This window comes from Hemicordylus capensis, chromosome 7 (genome assembly GCF_027244095.1).
Source record: "Hemicordylus capensis ecotype Gifberg chromosome 7, rHemCap1.1.pri, whole genome shotgun sequence".
Classification (NCBI taxonomy): domain Eukaryota; kingdom Metazoa; phylum Chordata; class Lepidosauria; order Squamata; family Cordylidae; genus Hemicordylus; species Hemicordylus capensis.
Window position 1 is genome coordinate 13,815,715 of NC_069663.1, and position 8,449 is coordinate 13,824,163.

An 8,449-nucleotide genomic window follows, 5' to 3' on the forward strand; every position below is an offset into this window, starting at 1 on the left:
GCAACCTTGGAGAAGCTGCTGCCAGCCTGTGTAGACAATACTGAGCTAGATGGACCAAGGGTCTGACTTGGTATATGGCAGCTGCCTATGCTCCTGTGTTCTCAGCTTTGGGTCCCGAGATGTTGTTGGATTGAAACTCTCTTCATCCACAGCTGCAGTGTCATTGTGGCAAGGCCCAGGGACTTCTCCACCCCGTTCAATTATGTCCCTGGAGCTGCTCACCAACCATGTAGTAAAGAGCAGTGAGTGTACCTGTAGAAAAATATCAATAAACAAACAGAACCCAAAGAAGAGCAAAGAGCAGGTTTATGTAATGAACGGGTTCTCAGACTTGGGACCACAGGACCACAACTCCCATCATTTGCCACCAAAATTGTGGCAGCGGGTGATCAGCCTTGCATTCCAACAACATCTGAGCACCCAAGTTTGAAAACCCTTCACTGCCTTTCACTGAAGAACCTTGTAAACATATCCACCCCCTTCCAATTTCAACAAAAACAATTGTGATGCACACCAAAACAGTCAGGACAGTAAGTATGTGTTTGTGAAGTTCTGAACTGCTTTCTGAACTAGTAGCTGCCGGACCATATTTGGCCCTTATTATTATTTATTTTTATTTATTCTTAAAACGTTTATACCGCCCTTCCAAAAGGCTCAGGGCGCTTTACATTAAAACACCATTAAAATCAATTAATCATTAAAACAAAAATTATAAAACATAAAATAATCATTAACAATTAAAAACATCATAAAACAACAATTAAATATTCAGAACTATTTGAAAACAAGTTTTAAAAAGCTGAAAAAGCCTGGCTGAAGAGGTGTGTTTTCAGGTGTTTTCTGAAAATTGCGAGAGATGGGGAGGTTCGTATCTCAGCAGGGAACGCATTCCACAATCTCGGGGCAGCAGCCGAGAAGGCCCGTCTCTGTGTAGCCACCAAATGAGTTGGTGGCAACTAGTACCTTGAGAGGTACTAGTTGGCGCCTCCAGAACCAATTCAGAAGAAACCTCTGTATGTGTGTGTGGGGGGGGCTTGAGGCGTGGGGGCCCCCTTGCCTAATAGTAGTTACGCCCCTGCCAAGGAGATAAGAGGAGGACCTTTGCTGCAAAGGAGCGGGGGCAGGTCTCGATTTCTCTCTCTCTCTCTCTCTCTCTCTCTCTCTGTTTTTTTCTAATTGGTTTTGGTGTCAGCAGAGTGAGGAAATATCAAGCGCCCTGCAGGTGTTTGCCTGTTAGCCTCAGCGAGTCTATTTCTAGTTCCCCGCCTGAGGTCACACACAGGTGCCGGCCCAGTGGTGACTCAGAAGATAGTAACTGATGGCATGCATGCCCCCCTCCCTCCCCCCTCCTACGATATCCTCCCAGGGACCTGCAGCAGCCTCTGAATGAAGGGCTTGCAAGTTGCAACCTCACCGAGGACTGGGATGGAGGAGACAAGAGCCAGGGCTGTCCCTATCTGGAGTATTTGCATTTGCATTTCCTTGGGGCTACTCATAGCCATTTTGCCATTGCACACTGCTTCTGCTTGTCTCCCTTTTGGATATTTAATTTTTTTGGCCACTTTTGTGGGTGGAACAGGAGAGCTGGTCTTAGGGTAGCAAACATGACTTGTCTCTTTTGCTCAGCAGGGTCTGCCCTGGTTGGCATTTGAATGGGAGACTACATGTTTGAGCACTGTGATATACTCCCCTTAGGAGATGGGGCTATTCTGGGAAGAGCACCAGCATGCTTGCAGGCAGAAGGTTCCAAGTTTGTTCACTTATATATTTATTTATGTATCACATTTATATCCCACTCTTCCTTCGGGGAGCTCAGAGTGGCGTACACGCTTATTTTTAATCCTCACAACAACCCTGTGAGGTAGGTTAGGCTGAGAGATACATGACTGGCCCAGAGTCACCCAGTGAATTGAATGGTTGAATGGGGATTCGAACTTGTGTCCTAGTCCAACACTCTAACCATTATGCTATGCTGGCTCTCCATAGTGTAGTTCTCTCCCTGGCAACTCCAAGAAAGGGCTGAGACTGAGAGAGACTCCTGCCTGCAACCTCGGAGAAGCCGCTGCCAGTCTGTGTGGACAATACTGAGCAAAATGGTCTGACTTAGTATAAGGCAGCTTTCTATGTTCCTGCTGAGTCAGACCACTGGTGCATCTCTCAGTGTTGTCAACACTGACTGGTAGCAGCTCTCCAAGGTTCCAGGCAGGAGTCTTTCCCAACCCTATCTGGAGAGGCCATCAGGAATTGATTAGCCCTGTAGCAATACACAGTCACTGTTCCCTGTGTAACCAGGATCCGCAGATGTTGTTGACTACAACTCCCATCTTCCTCAGCTGCAATGGAGTTTGGCTGGGGATGCTGGGAGTTGTGGTCAACAACACCTGGGGATCCCATTCCCTGTTACAGGGAACACTGTACAGAACCCTTGTTTTTAGAAAAGCTGTTAACTCTGCATCTGATGCATATAGTAGGCAGGGGCTCCCAATGAGTTGTACTCCAGATGTTGCTGGACTACAACCCCCATCATGCCCAGCCACAATAAATTGTAGCTGGGGATGATGGGAGTCGTAGTTTAGCACCATCTGGAGTACCGCCCGTTGGAAACCCCTCTTACTGGATCCACTTTAAAAAGCCCTAAGGCATAGCAGCAGGTCTAATGGTGATTGTTTTCTTCTGAATAAACTACCCTTCATAAGGGAGAAGCCTTGCTCTCTTTGGGCTGTCAGTTTAATTCAATGTCTTTCTTTGTTGTTTTGTTTAAGATACAGGGTGTGAGTGACTAATATCCTGAGGAAGGAAGGAATGAAGGTGCACCTATATCCTTGCCCCAGATGTAACCCCCAAATGGTGTCATTGCCTCCCCCTTCTGCCAGCTGTGCACTTTGAGGGGATGGCCAACACCCCACCAAAACACCAGGAAAGAAACACAGGCCAGGATCTGGAAGCAGTAAGTAATCAGAGCAGAGCAGAAGGGCAAGAGTTCTCAAAGTTGGGTCCCCAGATGTTGTTGGACTCCCATCACCGGCAGCTGCAATGGTTGAAGGCCAATGTGGCAGGCGGTTATGGGAGCTGAAGTCCAACAACATCTAGGGACTCAAGCAGTGTTTCCTCTAAGATGGATTCCCAGATGTTGTTGACTACAACTCCCATAATCCCCAAGAAAAAGCCACTGACTCTGGGGATACTGGGAATTGTAATTAACAACATCTGGGAATCCCTCTTCAAGGGAACAATGGACCCAAGGATTATGGGGTGTGGGTGGGTTTGAAGTCCAGCAACACTTGGGTAGCCAAGTATTGTGGGAGTTGAAGTCCAACAACTTCTGGGGGTCTAAGGGATATGGGAGCTGAAGTCCAACACAACATCTGGGTTGCCACGGATTGTGGGGTTGGATATCCTGACAACATCTGTGTAGCTGAGGATTGTAGAAGTTGAAGCCCAACATCTGGGGGCCCAACTTTGAGAACCTTTGCCCTAGGGAAGACAGGAGTTGAGGTCAAAGTTGCAGCCAGTATTCAGGCAGTCTGGATACAGTAGCTGACATCAAGACCAGTGGTTCCCAACGTGGGGGCCTCCAGATGTTGATCCCATCAGCCCCCACCATGGTGGCCAACAGCTGCAGGAGGGCCCAAGTTGTGCAGCCCTGTGCTCATGTGACATATGTGCACAATCACTTTTATAGTCAGTCACCAGTACCAGACAGAACCAGAGCCAGGGTCAGTTGAGCTGTGGTCAAGAACAAGATAATCTGTGTCAGAGGGACAGAGAATGAGCACATACCTGTGCAGGTGCTTAGTGGGGAAGCATGTGTTTTGATTTTATCATCACTTTGAAAATTGTGGAAGGGCACACCATGGAGAGAGATACGGATCACTTCTTAGGACATGCTCCAGCAAAAGTGAAGCACTTAAGTCTCACTGATACTAATGGGAGGCTGCTTTGAAGGCGGGGGCATTATTTAAAATGTAGAACATTAGTGACTGTAGAATCCAAGGGAAAGAGTTGTGGTATGCAAGGACAAGCCAGTGGAGTGGAATCAGGAATGTTAATAGTTGAATTAAATAAAGAGGCAAGTGCAGATTGCTTTTCCATGCTCTTGCTGCTGGCTGTTTGTTAGCCACACCCCTATTCTCGGACTGGAATACAAGTAACTAAAGCTCCATTCAAAAGCTGGCCTGGATCAAGGAATGGATTAACCAAAAACACCACAGTGAGAACACCAAGAGGGCACCTCTGTTTGATCCCCAACTAGATCTACATTTACTTCTCTCTGTTCTTACATCTCCCTGTTCCTACATCTTGGTATGATGACGGATGAAGGAAGCATATTTTTTTGTTGTTGAAAAGTTGCATACATATACATGACAGCAGCAGTGTTCTTAATATTCCCCCACTTAAATGAATAGGACTTAAATGCACTTATGGCTGGCCAGATCATTTTGTAATGTGTGCAGTGGGTGGGCATTGGTGGATTGGGTCCATAATGCTGGATGCCAGGTCAGCACCCTTGTTAATTTAGTCATGGTCCAGTCCAGTGGAATGTCGTGCACTGCAATGTGCCCCAAATCCTTAAAGGCCAAGGAGGGCGCTGCCATGCCCTGCACAGAGCCAGCCCTTCTCCATGTTCTCAATGCACAAGTTACTTGTGCTCTTTATGGGCAAGGGCGCTGAAGAGCTGCTTAATATAGGGACATAGGAAGCAGCTTTATACTGAGCCAGACCATTAGTCTATCTAGCTCAGTCTTGTCTACACTGACTGTAGTAGAGTAGCCAGTGGAAGGGTAGCCCATGTCCCTCCTGCTGGAGGCCCCTGTGCATGATGTCCATGTGTGTGGTGTCATGAGCAAAGAGGGCATGGCCCGATCGCCAGGGGCCAGCCCTCCCAAGCTCATTTCCAGCCAGCATTTGCTGGCTGGCTGTGTTTATTTCCATTCCTCTCCCTCCAGTCTCCACACAGGCTGGAAATGCAATTGGGAGGGCTGGGGCAAGCCCTCCGGCGATTGGGCCATGCCCCCTTTGCGCATGATATCATGTGTAAGGAGGGTACCGGCGGCCCTTTCATTGGTGGCCTGAGTTCTTTGAACCCTACTGCTCAATGGTGGCTCCGCCCCTGACTGAGTGGCAGCGGCTTCTCCAAGGTTACAGGCAGGAGTCTCTCCCAGCCCTACCTGAAGATGCTGCCAGGAATTGAACCTGGGGCCATCTGAATGTGAAACAGACACTCTATCACTGAGCTACGGCACCATCCCCACATGCTGAATCCTTCAATGTAAGCTATGGAAGGGCCTCCTTTGATTGCAGCGCCTTCCGCACAGTCGTAACACTCCCAGTGGAGGGCTTGCGGAAGTGGAGAACCATTTCATAGATCACAGGGATACACTTGTGGAACCCTATTGTCATACCAAGGATCACTGTGGATCAATGCCCAGGCATCTAATAAGAACAAAAGAACATAAGAAAAGTGCTGCTGGATCAGGCCCAAGACCCATCCAGCCCAGCATCCTGTTTCACACAGTGACCTCCCAGATGACCCGGAGAAGCCCACAGGCAAGAGGTGAGGGCACACCTTCTCTCTTGCTGTTGCTCCCCTGCACCTGGTAGTTAGAGGCAACTTGCCTCTGAGGCTGGAGGTGGCCTATAGCCCCCAGACTAGTAGCCATTGATAGACCTGTCCTCTGTGAATTTGTCCAAGACCTTTTTAAAGCCATCCAAGCTAATGCCCTCTTGGTCAGCATGCCAGATATTTTATTATTACTAACATTTTATTGTAATAAATTTCATAAATGAGGAATGCATTATTAATCTTAATTCCCCCTAACATATTTCCTTCTTCACACTTAGAATACCCACCCACCTATGCGTTCCATTTCTATTTCAGTAACTCTGGGGGGAGGAGAAAAAGAAAATGAAAGAGAAAAGAATTGGAAGGAAGGAAGAAATAATACACTCTTCAGAAATAAATAATTACCTATATGAGACAGGGCAGACACAGAAAATTAATAATGTCCTCTTCATTACGTGAACAAGTTCAGAAAGGCTTTCCAGATTTATTCAGATTTGCCTGTCCCACATTTCTGGAAGTAAATATTTTCATTAGTGGCCAGCATTCCAGTTTGCTGAAAGCATTACTCCATTTGCTAGAGATGGAAAAATAGGCACTTGCATTGTTGCACTTACAGCTTTCTGTGGGCTATTACCCATTCTTTATGCCTACCCACAAACCATTAGGGTAAAACTACAGCCATTTTTGCACAGGGTTAGGGTAACAATGAACAAATGGTTGTACTCTTTCTATGGAGGAATCTTTGGAGGACTTTCCTGCCAATGTTCATGTCCATTCCTCTGACACTGGTAAAACTTATAGTTGTGTGTGTGTGTTTAAAGCTTTTAAAAGTGTCTAAAATACCATTGCGAATTTGACCACAACAGGCCCGATAGCCAGGCCAGGGCAATAAAAGCATGGGAACACACGGAAAGTTGAAAGTCTTGCAATGTTATTGCCTATTTTCCATCTCTAGGGGTTTAGCCCTTGTCCAAAATCCCAATGAGCATTTGTGATGGCAGCTGTTCATAAACTGAGCCGTGCTCTAATAATGTTTCGATATAATTTGCAGTTATTTCTGCTCAGGAAGAATTGTGTAGCCATGCAAGTATATTTTTGTCTTATCAGAATGATAATGTCTGCGTTAGAGGTCCCCCCCCCGCCCCTTTCTCCTTTATTTTTCAACCAATTATGTACAACTTGAGATTTAGTCATTTGGGGGTATTCAGAGGCCCTTCTAATGTGGAGCCCTAATCTGTAGCTGACTTCACTTGTGCCTAAATCTGACTCTGAAAACAGGTGCTCTTCCACACCCAACCACAGGAGAGTTGAATTGCTAGAGAACCCTCAAGAATGACATGCCAGCAACTCACACTGTTTTATCACAACAGCCACCAAAGGCAAATTAGGGACCGAACAGGCACCATGATTGACCAGGGACAGCGACCAGGGGGTAGGGACTGTCCCTGCTGGTAATTAGGGACCTTTAGAGGGTGGGTATGGAGGAGTTCAAAAGAATCCTACTGGGAATTCCCTCCTGCACACACTACTGCACTGTGCCCTGAATGATGAAAACAAAACCAGTGCAGAAATAACACGTACCCAAAAGGCCTGTCTTGCTTAGCATTTTGGAGAGCACTTTTGAGTGTTTAAGCATGTCATATGCATTAGCTTGTAATCTGTACAACAACCCTGTGAGGCAAGTGAATATGACCCTCACTCTATTACAGATGGAGAGCTGGATTTGAGAGGGACTTGCTAATGGCTACCCACTGAGTTCCTGGCAGATATTAGATTTTAATAGCTTGTTATTGTTATTATTATTGTTGTTGTTATTGAGAGCCAGCATGGTGCAGTTCAATTAGAGTATTGGACAAGGACTGGGGAGACCTGAGTTCAAATCCCTGCTGAACTACGAAACACACTGGGTGACTCTGGGCCAGTCATTTATCTCTAACCTACCTGACAGGGTTGTTGTGAGGGATTCATGGCTGATAGGAGTTTTGAACCTCTGTCCTGCCGGCCAGGGGTGGTGCTGGCCAGGGGTAGTGCTGAACCAAATGCTACCTTGCCCCATGACTCTGTTGGAGGCCAGCCAAAACTGACCCTTGCAAATCTTAAAAGTGGTCCAAGGGGCAAGGAGGAGGGAAGGGGAGGAGAGCTGGACTTGTGGTAGCAAGCATGAATTGTCCATGTTGCTAAGCAAGGTCCACCTTGGCTTGCATTTGAATGGGAGACTACATGTGTGAGCACTGCAAGTTATTCCCCTTAGGGGATGGGGCTGCTCTGGGAAGAGCACCTGCATGCTTGCATGTAGAAGGTCTCAAGTTCCCTCACTGGCATCTCCAGATAGGGCTGAAAAAGACTCCTGCCTGCAACCTTGGAGAAGCTGCTGCCAGTCTGTGTAGACAATACTGAGCTAGATGGATCAAGGGTCTGACTCAGTATAAGGCAGTTTCCTATGTTCCAATGTTGCCAGCAGCCTCCACTTCTTGCAAACTTTACAAGGAGTGTGAGGAGAGGCAACAAGGGACAGATCATTTCCAAAGAGCAACCCCATTGGCAGCAGTGGGGCAGGGTTAGGGTTAGGGTTACCCGCTCACCCGAGGAAACCGGGTCTCACTGATCATGAGACCCGGTCCATTGTGTCCATTGTGTTCTCCAGGAAGGGCTGCATTTGGGGCAGGTGACTACCTGGTCCTCAGCATTTATTTATGTATTTATTACATTTTATATCCCGCTCTTCCTCCAAGGAATCCAGAGCGGTGTACTACATGCTTAGGTTTCTCCACACAACAACCCTGTGAAGAAGGTTAGCCTGAGAGAGAAGTGACTGGCCTAGAGTCACCCAGCAAGTATCATGAGGCTGAATGGGGACTTGAACTCGGGTCTCCCCGGTCCTAGTCC

The 8,449-nt window shown here is 47.2% G+C and overlaps 1 non-coding gene across 1 annotated transcript; it reads right to left on the reverse strand.

Moving 5' to 3' along the window:
• Nucleotides 1-5,172: 5,172 nt before the first annotated feature.
• TRNAV-CAC (transfer RNA valine (anticodon CAC)) lies at nucleotides 5,173-5,244 on the reverse strand. The gene has a single exon. It is a non-coding gene; the product is annotated as a tRNA-Val (tRNA).
• Between the last annotated feature and the right edge of the window lie 3,205 nt (nucleotides 5,245-8,449).